We start from the raw sequence: 17953 nt of genomic DNA on the forward strand, positions 1-17953 counted from the left end.
AAGCCAACTTTTTCTTTAGTTACAACTATATATTTAAGTGTGGTATCAGACCTAAAATTAATATTATGTGTTGCCTTGACATCTGGGGGAAGTTGGAAGAGACTTGTGTTGTCCAATCCAAGTTCCCTTCCCTACTTTGCTTCTGCAGATAAAACCTTCCAGCCAGCAACCCTCCGTATCAGAGAAACCAAGTGCAGTTCCTGCTTATCTCTGAGTAGTGGGTTTCATTTCCCTGGCAGCCCACAAGTTATTCAAACAAACAAATTACATCACTTTGTGGAAAACTTGGGATTTCCTTCCTTCTCCATATTACAAAATCTGCCTTCCACAGCCTGGGTTGTTCATTCTATCCTGTTCTTAAGTAAAACTGCCCTATGGCCCTGCATAGTGTCCTCCTCCTCTGGACTATGCCTTTACGTGACAAATAATTGTTGCTGATATCATCTGTCTAGAGTTGGATGTCTTATGGCCCTCTGTGTAACCCTAGGGTAAGTAACTTCCCTCACCAGTGATGCAAGGAGGAGGTGATTTAAACAGAAAATACCAACATAGAAAATTAAAAGATCTCAGTAGCTGTAATCTCAAGATTTTTTAAAATGATATCATTTATTTTGAGAGAAGAGAGGAGAGTGTGTCAAATATATAGTAAAAAGGAGGTATACTTGGAAATGTTCAGCAGTGAAATTCATGAATTGCTTGAATCGATAGAGCTGTTGTTATGACACAGCTTGTATTCTAATTATGTTTCAGCTCAGTGAGATTCAGTTTGAATTCAGAACCCAATCTTTAAGTTAGTATTTCTGCCACTGTACGCTATCTCTATTTTCCTACATATCAACTTTAATGAGAGTTTTTGTCACTAATGGATGTTGAAATTTGTCAAATGCCTTTTTTCGTGTCTATTGAGATGATTGTATGTTTATCCTTCTTTTATCACATTGTTTGGTTTGCAGATTTTGAACCATCCTTGCATCTCCTGAATAAATCCCACCTGATCACAGTGTATGATCCCTTCTACATGGTGTTGAATTTGGTTTGCCAATGTTGTGCTGAGAATGTTTGCATTTATATTCATCAGAAATATTAACTTGTTTCTTTCCCCCAGTTCAGTTAGCTTTCTTATTACCCTTGCTTTGAACTCTATCTGGTAAATTATTTATTTTGGTTTCATTAAGGCTTTTCTCAAGATTTTTTTTTCTTGTTCTTTGAAGTATACTCTCTTGTCTTCTCATTGTGTTTAACTTTCTCTCTCTTGTTATGAAGTTAGGTGAAACAGTTGCCTGTCCTGGCTTGAAGGTGTGGCCTTGTCAACTTTGCCTGTGTCCTGTGCCTTTGGAGTTGCATCGAAGGTAAGCATGAGCTGTGTCTTCCCCTGGTGTGTGCTGGTCATCGTTGCATCAGTGGAAAGTAGAGCTGGAGTTGGTGGGGCTAGAGCCAGAGTCTGGTGTAAATAGGGCTTCTCCTATGCTCAATGGTTGTCACTGCCTAGGGAGGGCAGGATTGGGGCTGGAGGGCCTGAGTAGGAGACCTCAGCTAGTTGGTTGTGTGATGGCATTCTCAGCCTTGGGTTGGGGTGTGAAAGCGAAAATCACTCAGTTGTGTCCATGGAATTCTCCAGGCCAGAATACTGGAGTGGGTAGCCTTTCCCTTCTCCAGGGGATCTTCCCAACCCAGGGATCAAACCCAGGCCTCCTACATTGCAGGCGGATTCTTTACCAGCTGAGCCTGCAGAGAAGCCATGGTTTGGGTGTGACTAGGGCATAAGGGTTTGGGGTTGCCCTTCCGTGCTGGTTTCACTTTCCCCTTGATGTGTGCACTGGTTAGAGGCTGCCTCGGGGATGGCGGGGTTGGTGTCACACTACAGCCACCTCTGCCTTAGTGATGAGCAGAGCTAGAGCAGGAGGGGCTGGAGTGGGAGTCTGGGACAGGCTGGGGGTTGCCCTAGGGTGTTCCTGGCAAGTCAGCAAGAACCCTGGGAGGTCTTCAGTCTGCTGTCTCTGTGACTGGGTGTAAACACGAATGTGTGTGTGCTGTGTAAGAGCAGAGTCTCGGGTTCTTCCTCTGGTAAGTCCCAGTGGTTTTCAAACCTGCTAAAGGGGCTTGTCTTTCCACTGATGTAATGTCTAACATGTGGCTTGAGCCCCTCGCTCTGCACGGGGAGAACCCTGAGCCTGTGCTATTCCCCTCCTCTTCTGTGTCGTGGTGTGGGTGTGGGGTGTGGGTCGTGACCACATCACTTCTCATCCCTTCCCACCAAACTCAATGGGTGCATCTTCCTTTATAGCCTTGGTTGTCCTGCTAGTCTCCAGGTGGGTTTTAGCGAGAGACATTCTATGTATAGTTCTTTTTTAAAAAAAAATAATTTATTTTTTAATTGAGGGATAATTGCTTTACATAATTTTGTTGTTTTCTGTCAAACCTCAACATGAATCAGCCATAGGTATACATATATCCCCTCCTTTTTGAACCTCCCTCCCATCTCCCACCCTATCCCACTCCTCGAGGTTGACATGGAGCCCCTATTTGAGTTTCCTGAGCCATACAGCAAATTCCCAATGGCTATCTATTTTACTTATGGTAATGTAAGTTTCCATGTTACTCTCTCCATATATTTCACCCTCTCCTCCTCTCTCCTCATGTCCATAAATCTGTTCTCTATGTCTATTTCTCCATTGCTGCCCTGCAAACAAATTCTTCAGTACCATTTTTCTAGATTCCATATATATGTGTTCAAATACGATATTTATCTTTCTCTTTCTGACTTACTTCACTCTGTATAATAGGCTCTAGTAGGTTCATCCACCTCATTAGAACTGACTCAAGTGTGTTCCTTTTTATGGCTGAGTAATATTCCGTTATGTATATGGACCACAACTTCTTTATCCATTCATCTGTCAATTGACATCCAGGTTGCTTCTATGTTCTAGCTATTGTAAACAGTGCTGCAATGGACAATGGGATACATGTGTCTTTTTCAATTTTGGTTTTCTCAGGGTATGTGCCTAGGAGTGGGATTGCTGGGTCATATGGTGATTTTATTCCTAGTTTTTCAAGGAATCTCCATACCATCTTCCGTAGTGGCTGTATCAGTTTACATTCCCACCAGCGCAGGAGCATTCCCTTTTCTCCACACCCACTCCAGCATTTATTGTTTGTAGGCTTTTTGATGACGGCCATTCTGACAGGTGTGAGGTGATATCTCATTGCAGTTTTGATTTGCATTTCTCTAATAATGAGTGATGTTGAGCATCTTTTCATGTGTTTGTTAGCCATCTGTATGTCTTCTTTGGAGAAATGTCTTTTTAGGTCTTTTTCCCACTTTTTGATTGGTTGTTTTTCTGGTACTGAGTTGTACGAGCTACTTGTACATTTTGGAAATTAATCATTTGTCAGTTGTTTCATTTGCTATTATCTTCTCCTATTCTGAGGGTTTTCTTTTGCCTTGCTTTTAGTTTCCTTTGCTGTGCAAAAGCTTTTAAGTTTAATCCGGTCCCACTTGTTTACTTTTGTTTTTATTTCTATTACTTTAGGAGGTGGGTCATAGAGGATCTTGCTTTGATTTATGTCATCAAGTGTTCTGCCTTTGTTTTCCTCAAAGAGTTTTCTAGTTTCTGGTCTTACATTTAGGTCTTTAATCCATTTTGCATTTATCTTTGTGTATGGTGTTAGGAAGTGTTCTAGTTTCATTCTCTTACGTGTAGCTGTCCAGTTTCCCCAGCATCATCTATTGAAGAGGCTGTCTAGAAAAATGGAATGCTTCAGGAATTTGCATGTCATCCTTGCACAGGGGCCATGCTAATCTTCTCTGTGTCATTCCAATTTTACTATATGTGCTGTTAAAGCAAGCACTGGTTGTAGTTTTGATGTGTTCATGAGCAGATGGGAGCCTAGCATCATTTTGATCCATCTCCCACTTGTAAACTGTTTCTGATGGCAGTTTCTGTGGGCTCATAGAGCATGCTGTCATCAGTCTTTTGTTGCTGTTCAGTTTCTCAGTCGTTTCTCCAATTCTTTGCAACCCCATGGACTGCAGACCACCAGCTTCCCTGTCCTTCATACGTCCCGGAGTTTGCTCAAACTCATGTCCATTGCATTGGTAATACCATCCAACCATATCATCCTCTGCTGTCTCCTGCTCCTGCCTTCAATCTTTCCCAACATCAGGGTCTTTTCCAGTGAATTGGCTCTTTGCATCAGTTGGCTAAAGTATTGGGGCTTCAGGGTTGATTTTCTTTAAGGATTGGCTGGTTTGATTTCCTGGCTATCCAAGGGACTCTCAAGAATCTTCTCCAGTACCACAGTTTGAAAGCATCAGTTCTTCAGTGCTCAGTTTAGTCATCAGTCTATTTACTTGCATTAAAAAAAAACGACCAATTAACTTCTATTGAGTCATTGAAAAGAATGGATGGGAACTCACATCATTTCCCTGGAGGTACCCCTCACTTTCATTTCTGTGTTCAGAATGTATATTTGGGTCCTATTGGGTTTTCTCTTTTTTTGTATTGGTTTTCAAAAACTCTCTGCTCGAAGCACTCAAGCTGGCAAATTTCTATGATAGATTTCTTTCTATGATCACATTATATTTGCTTTACATGGAAATCTCCACCTGGGGTTGGAGTGAAACACTTAGGAACTCTGTTTGTTGCAAGGAAAGACTTGAAGTCAGTGGTAGCATATGAGAGGGAGTGTGTTATGAGGACCAGGTGAATCCAAATTTGCTACACAACTGCTCATTTCAGAAAATGATTTCCAAGTTGCAGAGATCTATTTACAAATGATCCCTAGCAGCTACCAAGATTAATTCTTAATCCCTTGCACTTCAAAGCCTTTTCTTAGTCACTGAACCTCAATCCTATTCCTTTGTACAAAGTTTTGTGCAAAGAGCATATTACCATAGAATGGTAGATTGGCTCATGTGGGTGGGCACTGTGCTCCACCTATGGGGTTTGGTATGCAGAATCCAGCTGCACGAGGTGAGGACAGGACCGGTGCTCTTTGAAAAGATGGGAGGACAGCAACACCTGTTTATTACCTCTAGAGCCTCTGGGACTTTGACAAGCTAGGGTAGTAAACAGCAATACAGTTAAAAAAAGTTATCATTTAGCTCTCAGCTAGTGAATTTTCCCCTGTTTGAATTTTATTTGGTAAAGAAATTCACTTCAAAGACCACTGCTTTGTAAAATCTCCTGGGTTCTTGATTTTCTGTCTCTAATTTAGGGAAGGAAGATGCAGGCTTATACTTCATTTTCTTTTAAATCTTGACTCAAACAATGAAGTACATTGTCTCTCACAGTCTAATGTAGATGCAGTTTTTTTTTTTTAACTTTTTATTTTTAGTTTATTTTACTTTATAATACTGTATTGGTCTTGCCATGCATTGACATGAATCCACCACAGGTGTACATGCGTTCCCGAGCATGAACCCCCCTCCCACCTCCCTCCCCACAACATCCCTCTGGGTCATCCCCGTGCACCAGCCCGAAGCATGGGAACTTGGGATGCAGTTGTAGTGGGACACAGGAAAAGCAGCTTCTAGATCTGTGTTGGGGTTTATTTGCTGTTGTTCAGTTCCTAAGTTGTGTCCAACTCTTTGCAACTCCACAGACTGCAGCACGCCAGACTTCCCTGTCCTTCACTATCTCACAGAGTTTGCTCTGATTCATGTCCATCGAGTTGGTGATGCCATCCAACCATCTCATCCACTGTCATCCCCTTCTCCTCCTGCCTTCAGTCTTTCCCAGCCCCAGGGTCTTCTCCAATGAATCTGCTCTTCGTATCAGGAGGCCAAATTATCAGAGCTTCAGCTGCAGCACCAGTCCTTCCCATGAGTATTCAGGGTTGATTTCCTTTAGGATTGACTGGTTTGATATCCTTGTTTTCCATGGGACTCCCAAAAGTCTTCTCCAGCACCATAGTTGGGGTTTATAGAGAAGGTAATATTTCAAAAGATGCTTTAAGGAAGAGTAGAAATTTGTAAGCAAAGAGAGAGAATGTAGAAGGACATCCAGGCAGAGAGATGACATTTTAGGCAGGTAAAAATCCAGGTGAAAGGAGCAGTGTGTGTTTCAGTGATGTGAGAGGCCACATTGGATACATGGCTGGGGAGACACCAAGTCACAGTGGGAATCTTATGTCATTCAGAGATGCACTTATTTTCTCCAGTGGCCATGGAATCTGACTGAAGGGTTTTGAGGAAAAGTTTGGGTATTATCAGATTCATATTCAATAAAGAGCTCTGTAACAGTTGTGTAAAATTTGTTCTAGAAAGAAAAGTTAGACCAGAGGCAGGGAAGTTGTAATATTTTTGATGAAATATATAACAAGGCAAGGTAGTGGTCATGGAAATGAAGAGAGAAGAAAAATCAGCAAATTCAATGACAGAATCTATATATTTTGATACTGAATGTATGTGGTGGTGGATGTGTAAGCAACCATATTCAGCTCCTGAAGTGGGGCCATGAAGAGGGTTAGTGCCAAAGTTAGTGGAGGATTATTGGCCCCTCATCGCTTCTGCTTCTGTATTTTTGGCCTGGGCTTGCTATTAGTCTGCATGGCTGGTAGTCAGGAAAAGCTAGACTTGAACTGGAAAAGCAAGACAGACTGGAACTCACTGATACTCCTGTGTCCATCCTTTGCTGCTTCTAACTATACTCAGGGAATATTGTTCTTATGAGCTTTTGTAGAAGAGATTATGAGGGGATGAACTTCAGTTTTCTAAGTGATGAGAAAATTTTGGTAGAAGGGCTAACAGTGAGAATTGGGTTTATTGAAATATAACTTAAGGCAAAAAAGAAACACACTAAAAAAGGTACCAATACTACTAATGGACACAGTTTCTAGTAAATAGGTAATAGTTAACAAACTGTTGTTGTTGTAGTTTAGTCACTCAGTTGTGTCCAACTCTTTTGCGACCCCATGGACTGTAGCCCACCAGGCGCCTCTGTCCATGGAGTTCTCCAGGCGAGAATGCTGGGGTGGGTTGCCATTTCCTCCCCCTGGGGATCTTCCCAACCCAGGGATTAAACTTGCATCTCTTGCATTGGCAGGTGGATTCTTTACCATTGAGTGACATGGGAAGCCAGTTATGAATAATAGACACTAGATAATATAGACAGCATTCATAAAGGAAATGTTAGGGAAATGATAAGGAGAAATAGAAACACAGTAGTCATAAAAGATTTTAACTCACCTTTTTTCAGTTCATAACAAAGTCAAGGGGACAACAAATAAAGTAGGCAAAAATAACCAAGGATATGAAAAATATAAGGACAAGATATACTTGTTAGATTTATTTGATATATATTAAAATTTGTACCTTAAAAAAGACAATATGTCTTCTTTTTAACTACCAACGGGATAGTCACAAGAAATGACCATATCATACACCACACAGGAAGCTTCAATAATTATAGTAAAATAAAATCGCATAGACAAAATTGTGTGATATAGATCCTATAACATAAAACAGTAAAATTAGATAATTGAAGTCCCAGTATATAGAAATTTAGATATTTTCTCTTAAATAATTAATAAATATGAATTAGCAAAGTATATTGCTAATGAAAACACTCCATAATAGCACAGAGGGTTATGCTTTCACATGAGTGAAAGCAAGGTCAGAGGATAAATCATTATGTACTTATATTAATGCATAGGAAAGCACAATAATAAATGAATTGAACAGGTAACTAAAGGAGTTAGAAAAAGACAGAAAAGAAAATAGAAATACAAAATTAATAAGGTAAAGTAGAAACCAATAAACAATTAAAAAGTGGCAAAGCTGTATATATATTGAGAAGCTGGGTTTTGAACAAGAAATGATATGAAATAAATGTCAGTTAACTAGGCAAGAAAAAAGGAAGAAAGGACAAATATACTAAGTAAGAAATGAGAGAGAAAATACTCTCAGTGGCAGATGAAATGAATCATAGAAGGCTAATTTTCTAAACCCCATGGAAATACATTTGAAAAATCTTGAAATGGATAGTTTTCTAGGAGGATTAAATTTACCAAAAAAGATTCCCGAAAAGGGAGAAAATTCAAAAGGATGATTAACATAGGAGGAATAATTTGTCAAAGAGTTGATGCTCTATAAAGGACTCTGTCTAGACAATTACACACGGGAAAAATCTAATGCTATTTAAATTGCTCCAGAGCCAAATGACAAAGAAATGCTTCTAAATCCTCCTATGAAACACTAGGCATAATATCATTACAAAAGTCCAACAAGACTAGCACAAAAGACAATATACAACTCAATATTGGCATAAAAGTTCTAAACATATTACTAACAGAGAGAAACCAGTAGTCAGTACACAGAGGTCATTCCTAGAATGTGAGGATGGTTCTAATGAAAAAAACTATATCAGTATACTTCATCATAGTAAGAGACCTAAGATGAATCTTATAATCAGTCTCCAAGTGTTTTGAAAAAGCAATAGAAAAATTAAAACTAAGTCATTTACCAAAGACCAGGTATTGCATGATTCTGTTTATAGGAAATATCCAGAACAGGCAAATAAATGAAAGTAGATTATAGTGATTGCCTAGGATGGGGGAGTAGCCTGGGATAGAGAGTGATACCAAATGTGTCTGGAGGTTCTTTTTGGGGGTGATGAATGTTAGATTCTAAAATGAGATTGTAGTAATGGTGTACAGTTCTGTGAATATACTAAAAGCCGTTGAATTGAATGGTATATGAATTGTATCTTAATAAAACTGTTAAGGAAGTCAATGTACATGCTTAAAAGTCTAAATAAAATATTCTTAACTTAATAAAAATGTCTTTGGCTCACCCCCAAAGTTAACATGAATCTTGTTGGAGAAGTGAGAATTGTTTTTCCCATAGACTCTTGAAACAAGCAAAAATTTCCCTAACTAGCACTGCCCACTCTCTTCAGAGACACCAGCCAGTGCAATTTAAAAAAAGAGACAGAAATTGGAGTCATAACATTTGAAAACATTATCACTATTTACAGCTGCTATTATAGTACACATTGTAAATAGGAAACAAACCAAGAGAAAATGTAAACACAACAATAAAATTCAGGACAATGGCTTTCCTACTTGCAAATTGGAACCACTTAGAGTATTTAGTTGAGCAGTCACCAGTTCTGGGACTTAAGACAAATTCCTTAACCTCTGTGCACTTCATTTTGCTCTCAAATGCAAAAGAAATGATGTTTAGTTCAAAAGAGTTTTTCTGCTTTCTAAATGTCATAACCACTCAATGAGCACTGGTGCTGGGCCCTGCCCTTCCTCTAAGAATAGGATGTTTTGCAGTGTCTCTCTGAATTGATTCACATGTGGTGGCAGAGGGAGTACAAACCAATAAACCGAATTACCTGGGGATTTCTTCTCCATTTCTTCTCTAGAGTCAGTGATGACCACGTACCATCTCCTGCAATAGGAAACGAGCTTGGTTTTAGTGCCAACTTTAAGCTGGTAATGGTGAAGTTGAGGTGGTTGAGAATAATTGTGAAGTTATCTGTGGACTAGGTAGGAAAAAAATCTATGATCAGTTGTGAATGAATTTCGAAAATTTCTGGTAATCAACAAGTAAAGAAAAACAGACAAAATTACTTTTAATATATCCCTTAATCAACATATTGGAAATAATATAACTTCAACACAGAATTAATAAAAAATTACTCAGGTAAAAAGATTAGGTGTAAAAGCACATGTTTCAGAGGCAAAATTCAGGATAGTACTTGTTATACTGAAGATTAACTCTTGGCTCTCTTTCTTTCTCTTTTTCTCCACCTTCCCCCTATCATCTTTATAATTGTGCAGTCACTCAGTTGTGTCCAGCTCTTTCTGACCCTAAGCACTGCAGCTTGCCAGGATTCCCTGTCCTTCACTAACTCCTGGACCTTGCTCAAACTCATGTCCATCACGTCAGTGATGCTATCCAACCAGCTCATCCTCTGTCATCCCCTTCTCCCCCTGCTTTCAATCTTTCCCAGCATCAGGGTCTTTTCCAATGAGTCAGTTCTTCGAATCAGGTGGCCAAAGTATTGGAGTTTCAGCTTCAGCATCAGTCCTTCCAATGAATATTCGGGACTGATTTCCTTTACGATTGACTGGTTTAATCTCCAAGCAGTCCAAGAGACTCTCAAGAGTCTTCTCCAACACCACAGTTCAAAAGCATCAATTCCCTGGTGCTTTCTTTATGGTCCAGCTCTCACATCCATACATGACTACTGGAAAAACCATAGCTTTGACTAGACAGACTTTAGTAATGTCTCTGTTTTTTAATATGTTGTCTAGGTTGGCCGTAGCTTTTCTTCCAAGGAGCAAGCGTCTTTTAATTTCATGGCTGCAGTCACCATCTGCAGTGATTTTGGAGCCCAAGAAAATAAAGTCTGTCATTGTTTCCATTGTTTCCCCATCTCTTTGTCATGAAGTGATGGGACCAGATTCCATGATCTTAGTTTTTGAATGTTGAGTTTTAAACCAGCTTTTTCACTCTCCTTTTTCACTTTCATCAAGAGGTTTTTTAGTTCCTCTTGACTTTCTGCCATAAGGGTAGTGTCATCTGCATATCTGGAATTATTGATATTTCTCTCTTCAATCTTAATTCCAGCTTGTGCTTCATTCACCTGGCATTTCAAATGATGTACTCTGCATATGAATTAAATAAGCAGGGACAATATACAGCCTTGACATACTCCTTTCCCAATTGGAACCAGTCCGTTGTTCCATGTCTCATTCTAACCATTGCTTCTTGACCTGCATACAAATTTCTCAGGAGGCAGGTCAGGTGGTCTGGTATTCCCATCTCTTGAAGAATTTCCCACAGTTTGTTGTGATTCACGCAGTCAAAGGCTTTAGCATAGTCAATGAAGCAGAAGTAGATGTTCTTCTGGAATTCTCTTGCTTATTCTATGATCCAACGGATATCGGCAATTTTATCTCTGGTTCCTCTGTCTTTTCTAAACTCAGCTTGAACATCTGGAAGTTCTCAGTTCACATACTGTTGAAGCCTAGCTTGGAGAATTTGGGCATTACTTTGCTAGCATGTGAGATGAGTGCAGTTGTGCGGTAGTTTGAGCATTCTTTGGCATTGCCTTTCTTTGGGATTGGAATGAAAACTGACCTTTTCCAGTCCTGTGGCCACTGCTGAGTTTTTCAAATGTGCTGGAATATTGAGTGCAGCACTTTCACAGCATCATCTCTTAAGATCTGAAATAGCTCAACTGGAATTCCATCACCTCCACTAGCTTTGTTTGTAGTGATGCTTCCTAAGGGCCACTTGACTTCACACTCCAGGATGTCTGGCTCTACACCATGGTTATCTGGGTCATTAAGATCTTTTTTGTATGGTTCTGTGTATTCTTGCCACCTTTTCTTAGTATCTTCTGCTTCTGTTATGTCCATACCGTTTCTGTTCTTTATTGTGCCCATCTTTTCATGAAATGTTCCCTCATCAGATTTTGGAGATAGTGTTTTTAAAATGAATTTAACTTTCTACCAAAGTCATGAAATCACTAAAAAGTATTAATACTTGGCACAGTCTAAACATATTTTCTAAATGTTTGCTTCTAACATGCTTGCTATGCTTCTAACATTGATGCAGAAAACATATTTTAAAAAAGCAAGATATACCAGAACTTTTACCTCTAAATAAATATCTTCCTTTAAATCAGTCATCTTAGAATGCTAAGTTATTTCATTAATACTGTTATTGTTTGAGTTATTTTCTGAGCTCTTGTACTTACCAGGCCTGCACCTTTTTCTTTTGAGTATACTGAATATTGATGATTTTTTGTCCCCTCATTGTGGATTATGTATGTGGAAATAGCTATAAATAATTTAGAGAGAAGTATCAGGGAAAAATTGTATGTTCAGTTTGAATTATATTACTTTAAATTTATTTATATTGCATTTAAACAGGGGAAAATTAAGCTTGTGAAAGAGTAAAACTGGCTTTTCAGTGTGTGTCTTACTTACCATTTTGTTTGTATACAAAAGAAAAAAAAATCCAAAATGCTTTGAATGATTATACTTTTATCAGAATAGGGTTCCCTAGACAGAGTAGATTTATGATGAGTCATTTTGGTCTCTTAGTTTTCTTTCAAAACCTGAGTCAGCTTCATTTCAGCAGAAATAAATTCATCCAAGTTTCTCATGAAGAGTTTCTTCATATTCTGAGCACATTGGGGTGTAATGGACTGAAGTCTAACAAATGTGACTTTCAATCCTGCTACTGCTTCTGTGTAATATTTAATGTAATCTCAGTCAGCTTTGATGTTAGCATCTGTGTAATGGGAATTATAAAATATAGCAAGTTGTTAGGATATGACATACAATTGCTTACCCAGTGTTGATTCCTGGCTGCTTTTAAATCAGGTTTGGAGTGTAATGGGATATGATAACATAACAATGATGAATTTTCTAGTTCTTTTTGTATTCTACCATAGAATCTAGTAGAATACCCCCCAATATGTAGCATATATGGAAATATACTACCATTAAGTTGCTGGTAATAACATATTTAGGAAAAATGTATTCTACTGGTGATTATTTTGTGTCCTGTAAGTTCATTAAATTCTTCATCTAGACTTCAGGAAGATATATGTGCTGCATTAATGGCCGATTGCCTAGTATCAAGAGTTATTTTGAAGTGGAGGATGAAATGACCCAGAAGCAATCTGTATGAATGATGGGCAAAGTGAGATAATGAAAGCACAGTGTAGGGGGCCTTCTTGATACCATTTATCAGTTGAGGATGTGCAAATTAATTTAACTATTAAATATTTGGAACCCAAATCTTTCATAAAGTATTTCTTTTCCAGTTAACACTGGACAATAAAAGTATCCTAGTATTTTTAAAGAGACATTATGTTAGAATGATCATATTTTTGATGTAGATATGAGCTGCACAGATGGGAAATTCTTTAGAGACTCTAGAGGCGGCCTCCAGGCCAAATCTGGCCCACTACCTGTTTTTGTAACTATAATTTATTGAAGCACAGTCACTTTCTTCATTTATGTATCATCTTTGGCTAACTTTATTCTTTAAAAGCATTGTTGGATAGTTGCAACAGAGACTTTATTGTCCACAAAGCCAAAAATATTTACCATTTACCATGTGGCCTTTGGCCCTTGCTTAAGAAGAAAAAGTTTGCTGTGAAAAGAAAAAAATTGCAATATTAGGGGAGCACAGAGGAAGTCATTCTGTTCCTCCACTGCCCTTTAAGTTCTGGTTTTGGTTCTCTGTGTTCCTAGATAGGAAATTATACATATTCTTCTGTAGCATCCTTTCTACCCTTAGGCATTAGGAGCGGGCCAGTTGTTGGCAGATTAACTCCCTGACATCAGCTCCATTCCTACCACTTTTGCTTTGTACTCTGAGCCACATGGGCCTCCTCGATGTTCCCCAAGAACACCATGTATGTCTGAGAAAACCACAATTCAAAAAGTCACATGTACTCCAGTGTTCACAGCAGCACTGTTTACAATAGCCAGGACAAGGAAGCAACGTAGATGTCCATCAACAGATGAATGGATAAAGAAGTTGTGGTACGTATGCATACAATGCAATAGGACTCAGCCATAAAAAGAAATGAATCTGAATCGTTGTAGGGAGGTGGATGAACCTAGATCCTCTCATACGGAGCGAAATAAGTCAGACAGAGAAAAACAAATATTGCATATTAATACATCTATAAGGAATCTAGAAAAATAGTACCGATAAACCTATTTTCAGGGAAGTAATGGAGATGCAGATGTAGAGAAAATTTATGGACACAGTGATGGAAGGACAGAGTGGGACGAATTGAGAGAGTAGCATTGACATACATACACTACCCTGTGTGAAATAGATGGCTAGTGGGAAGCTGTTATACAACAGCCGGTACTCTGCGATGACATAGAGGGGTGGGTTGGTGGGGGGGTGGAAGGGAGGCTCACTGAGGAGGGGATATATATATATATATATATATAGTTATAACTGATTCGTGTTGCTGTACAGCAGAAACCAACACAACATTGTAAAGCAATTATCCTCCAATTAAAAAAAAAGGGAACACCGTATTTGTATTCACTTCAGGGCTTTTCAACAGCTTAGAAATACCCTTGATTATGTCTTCACCTGAATGATTCCTTCCCCTTCAGTTTACCCCTTAAGTGTCATGTTCGGAGAGGGCATTCCTGACCACCCTATTTATAGTATGGTCCTTATTCCCCATCACTCTTGAACTCATTATTCTCCTTGATTCTTTCATTGAATAAAATCACCATCTGGAATTTAGTCTTCCTTTTCACTTATTTATCATCTGTTCCTCCAGGCTGTCAGCTGCAACAGCCAGAGCAGTGTTTGGCACATAAAAGGCCACAGTATTTGTTGACAGTGGCTGGTGAAATGATCTGCTAGGAAGTAAAGCTGGCACTGCATTTCAGAGACAGCAAAAGAACCTAGATTTAGATTTAGGAATTTATTTATCCTCCTGCAAATTAATGTGTGAAAAGGTTCATGATTTCATAGACACTTGAGGCCTTATTTTACTTATAGAATACTCCAGGGAAGCTCAATAAGCCTCCAGCTGAAAAATAACTTGGCTTAGTATAGCTTTGTGAAAGTCTTAATATTCGATCTTAATAAGCAAAATACTCTATACCTTCCTTAGCTCCAAGTTCTTATCTGAAGCCTGGGTTATTTTAGTAGCCATCTTTAGATATGCCGGTTTTCAGCTATAACATTAACTTGGATGTAAGAGTGGAATTAAACAACAAGTAAACAGTCTCGATTATGACTAACTCTATATATTGGTCTCATTGTTTATGCACGTAAGAACACACATGCCGGAAGTGTTAGTGAAAACTAAACTATCTCCTTTTCAATCAGTGGTGTCCGAAGTGTGTTTCAGAGAAACCCTCTCAGGAAAGAGAGCTCAGTTATATTTGCTGCTTTTATTTTCAGATAAATTCCATCTACTGTGACATACTGTTCTCATTAACTAAGCAAATTAGGTCACAGACTTTACGTGGGCAACTCTTAGTGTTGAAGAAACAGCTATTTGACTTCAGTTAAAAGAGATAAGGCTTGCAAAGGTCTAGTGATCTCATAAATTTGATGAGATAGTTTTGGATATTGTTAGAGTTACTAGTATGGTTGAACAGTTAGGTTATACCACAGAATCAACAAAGGAAAAAGAGTTTCCAGCTAGCATCGCTTGCTGAAGATACTCAAAGTGAAGCACAGGTTATAAAGCATGTATTCTAGCAATTTGAACTTTGTCAATGTTCCACCTACCTAATTCAGGACAAGAACAGTGTTGTTTATGTGATATGTTGACTTATGAGACATCTAGGAGTTCTGTGAATGTAAATGCATGGCCTGAGTCACTCTTTAGTTAGTAAGATACTGGAGTGCTATTTAGTAAATTATTCTTACAGACCCTCTTATCTCCGAAGAAAAGGAAAAAGTAAAAATCTACATCCTTATGTACTTAATTTTGGACCTACTTTATAATCAGACTTCATTTTAGCAGTAAAAATAGAACATATTCTTTTGTTTAAAGCTGAAATTTTGATGTGTTTTGTTTAGACTGGCATCAACTAGGTTTACAATTCTGTCCATATAGTCCAGTCCTGAATATTCATTGGAAGGACAGATGCTGAAGGTGAAACTCCAATACTTTGGCCAACTGTTATGAAGAACTGACTCATTGGAAAGACCCTGATGCTGGGAAAGATTGAAGGCAGAAAGAGAAGGGGATGACAGGATGAGCTGGTTGGATGGCATTACCGACTGGATGGACATGACTTTGAGCAAGTTTTGGGAGTCGGTGATGGACAGGGAAGCCTGGTATGCTGCAGTCCACGGGGTTGCAAAAAGTTGGACATGATTGAGTGACTGAACTGAACTGAGTTCAGCTCAGTTTCCATGACCCCCACATTTGTGACACCATTTTTAGTTTATAGTTCAGCTGTGTTGGATTATTTGGGATTAACTAGACATTTCTGTTAAGACACCTCTCTTAATACTGCTAATATCTTTTTTTAAGGACTAAATTGTCCCCCCCCCTTCTAATTCATGTGTCAACATATGTGTACCCAGTGTAAGTAATTAAGTTTAAATGAGATAATATGAGTGGGGCCCCTAACTCACTAGGACTAGGGTTCTTATAAGAGGAAGAGAATCAGAGATTATATCTATCTGGAGGTGCACAGAGGATGGGCCACTGAGGATACAGAGAGAAGATACTGTTTGCAAAGCAGAAAGAGACAGTTATTGTTCAATTGCTAAGTTGTGTCCAACTCTTTGTGACCCCATGAACTGCAGCATGCCAGACATCCCTGTCCTTCACTATCACCTGGAGTCTGTTCAAATTCATGTCCATTGAGTTGGTGCTACAAGCTAACCATCTCATGCTCTGCTGCCCCCTCCTCCTTTTGCCTTCAACCTTTCCCAGCATCAGGGTCTTTTCCAGTGAGTCAGATCTCTGCATCAGGTGGCCAAAGTATTGGAGCTTTCAGTTCAGTTCAGTCGTTCAGTCACGTCTGATTCTTTGCGCCCCCATGAATTGCAGCACGCCAGGCCTCCTTGTCTATCACCAATTCCCGGAGTTCACACAAACTCATGTCCATAGAGTCAGTGATGCCATCCAGCCATCTCATCCTCTGTCATCCCCTTTTCCTCCTGCCCCCAAACCCTCCCAGCATCAGAGTCTTTTCCAATGAGTCAACTCTTCGCATGAGGTGGCCAAAGTACTGGAGTTTCAGCTTTAGCATCATTCCTTCCAAAGAAATCCCAGGGCTGATCTTCAGAATGGACTGGTTGGATCTCTTTGCAGTCCAAGGGACTCTCAAGAGTCTTCTCCAACACCACAGTTCAAAAGCATCAATTTTTCTGCCATAAGGGTGGTGTCATCTGCATATCTGAGGTTATTGTTATTTCTCCCAGCAATCTTGATTCCAGCTTGTGTTTCTTCCAGTCCAGCGTTTCTCATGATGTACTCTGCATAGATGTTAAATAAGCAGGGTGACAATATACAGCCTTGACGTACTCCTTTTCCTATTTGGAACCAATCTGTTGTTCCATGTTTAGTTCTAACTGTTGCTTCCTGACCTGCATGTAGGTTTCTCAAGAGGCAGGTCAGGTGGTCTTGTATTCCAACTCTTCAGAATTCTTCCAACTCTCTTTCAGAATTTTCCACAGTTTCTTGTGATCCACACAGTCAAAGGCTTTAGCATAGTCAATAAAGCAGAAATAGATGTTTTCTGGAACTCTCTTGCTTTTTCCATGATCCAGTGGATTTTGGCAATTTGATCTCTGATTCCTCTGCCTTTTCTAAAACCAGCTTGATCATCTGGAAGTTCACAGTTCACGTATTGCTGAAGCCTGGCTTGGAGAATTTTGAGCATTACTTTACTAGTGTGTGAGATGAGTGCAATCGTGTGGTAGTTTGAGCATTCTTTGGCATTGCCTTCCTTTGGGATTGGAATGAAAACTAACCTTTTCCAGTCCTGTGACCACTGCTGAGTTTTCTAAATTTGCTGATGTATTGAGTGCAGCACTTTCACAGCATCATCTTCCAAGATTTGAAATAGCTCAACTGGAATTCCATCACCTCCACTAGCTTTGTTCATAGTGATGCTTTCTAAGGCCCACTTGACTTCACATTCCAGGATGTCTGGCTCTATGTGAGTGATCACACTATCATGATTATCTTGGTCGTGAAGATCTTTTTTTTTTTTTTAATTAATTCTTTTTTTTTTTTTTTTTTAGTTTACAATACTGTATTGATTTTGCCATACATCGACATGAATCCACCATAGGTGTACATGAGTTCCTAATCCTGAACCCCCTTCTCACCTCCCTCCCCATATCATCTCTCTGGGTCATCCCAGTGCACCAGCCCCAACCATCCTGTATCCTGTATTGAACCTAGACTGGCAATTCATTTTTTACATGCTAGTATACATTTCAATGCCATTCTCCCAAATC

General features: G+C 39.2%; 1 long non-coding RNA gene and 1 other non-coding gene across 2 annotated transcripts in view; one reads left to right on the forward strand and one right to left on the reverse strand.

The window, feature by feature from the left end:
- Positions 1 to 339: 339 nt before the first annotated feature.
- LOC132658469 (uncharacterized) overlaps positions 340 to 17953 on the forward strand; it is an 86326-nt gene continuing 68712 nt past the window's right edge. Inside the window, exons 1-2 of the long non-coding RNA XR_009598149.1 lie at positions 340 to 488; positions 1264 to 1349. This is a non-coding gene — a long non-coding RNA (uncharacterized LOC132658469). The remainder of the gene's footprint in view (positions 489 to 1263; positions 1350 to 17953) is intronic.
- Positions 3743 to 3849, reverse strand: LOC114110500 (U6 spliceosomal RNA). The gene has a single exon (XR_003586752.1). It is a non-coding gene; the product is annotated as a U6 spliceosomal RNA (small nuclear RNA).

Source organism: Ovis aries, chromosome 23 (genome assembly GCF_016772045.2).
Source record: "Ovis aries strain OAR_USU_Benz2616 breed Rambouillet chromosome 23, ARS-UI_Ramb_v3.0, whole genome shotgun sequence".
Taxonomy (NCBI): Eukaryota; Metazoa; Chordata; class Mammalia; order Artiodactyla; family Bovidae; genus Ovis; species Ovis aries.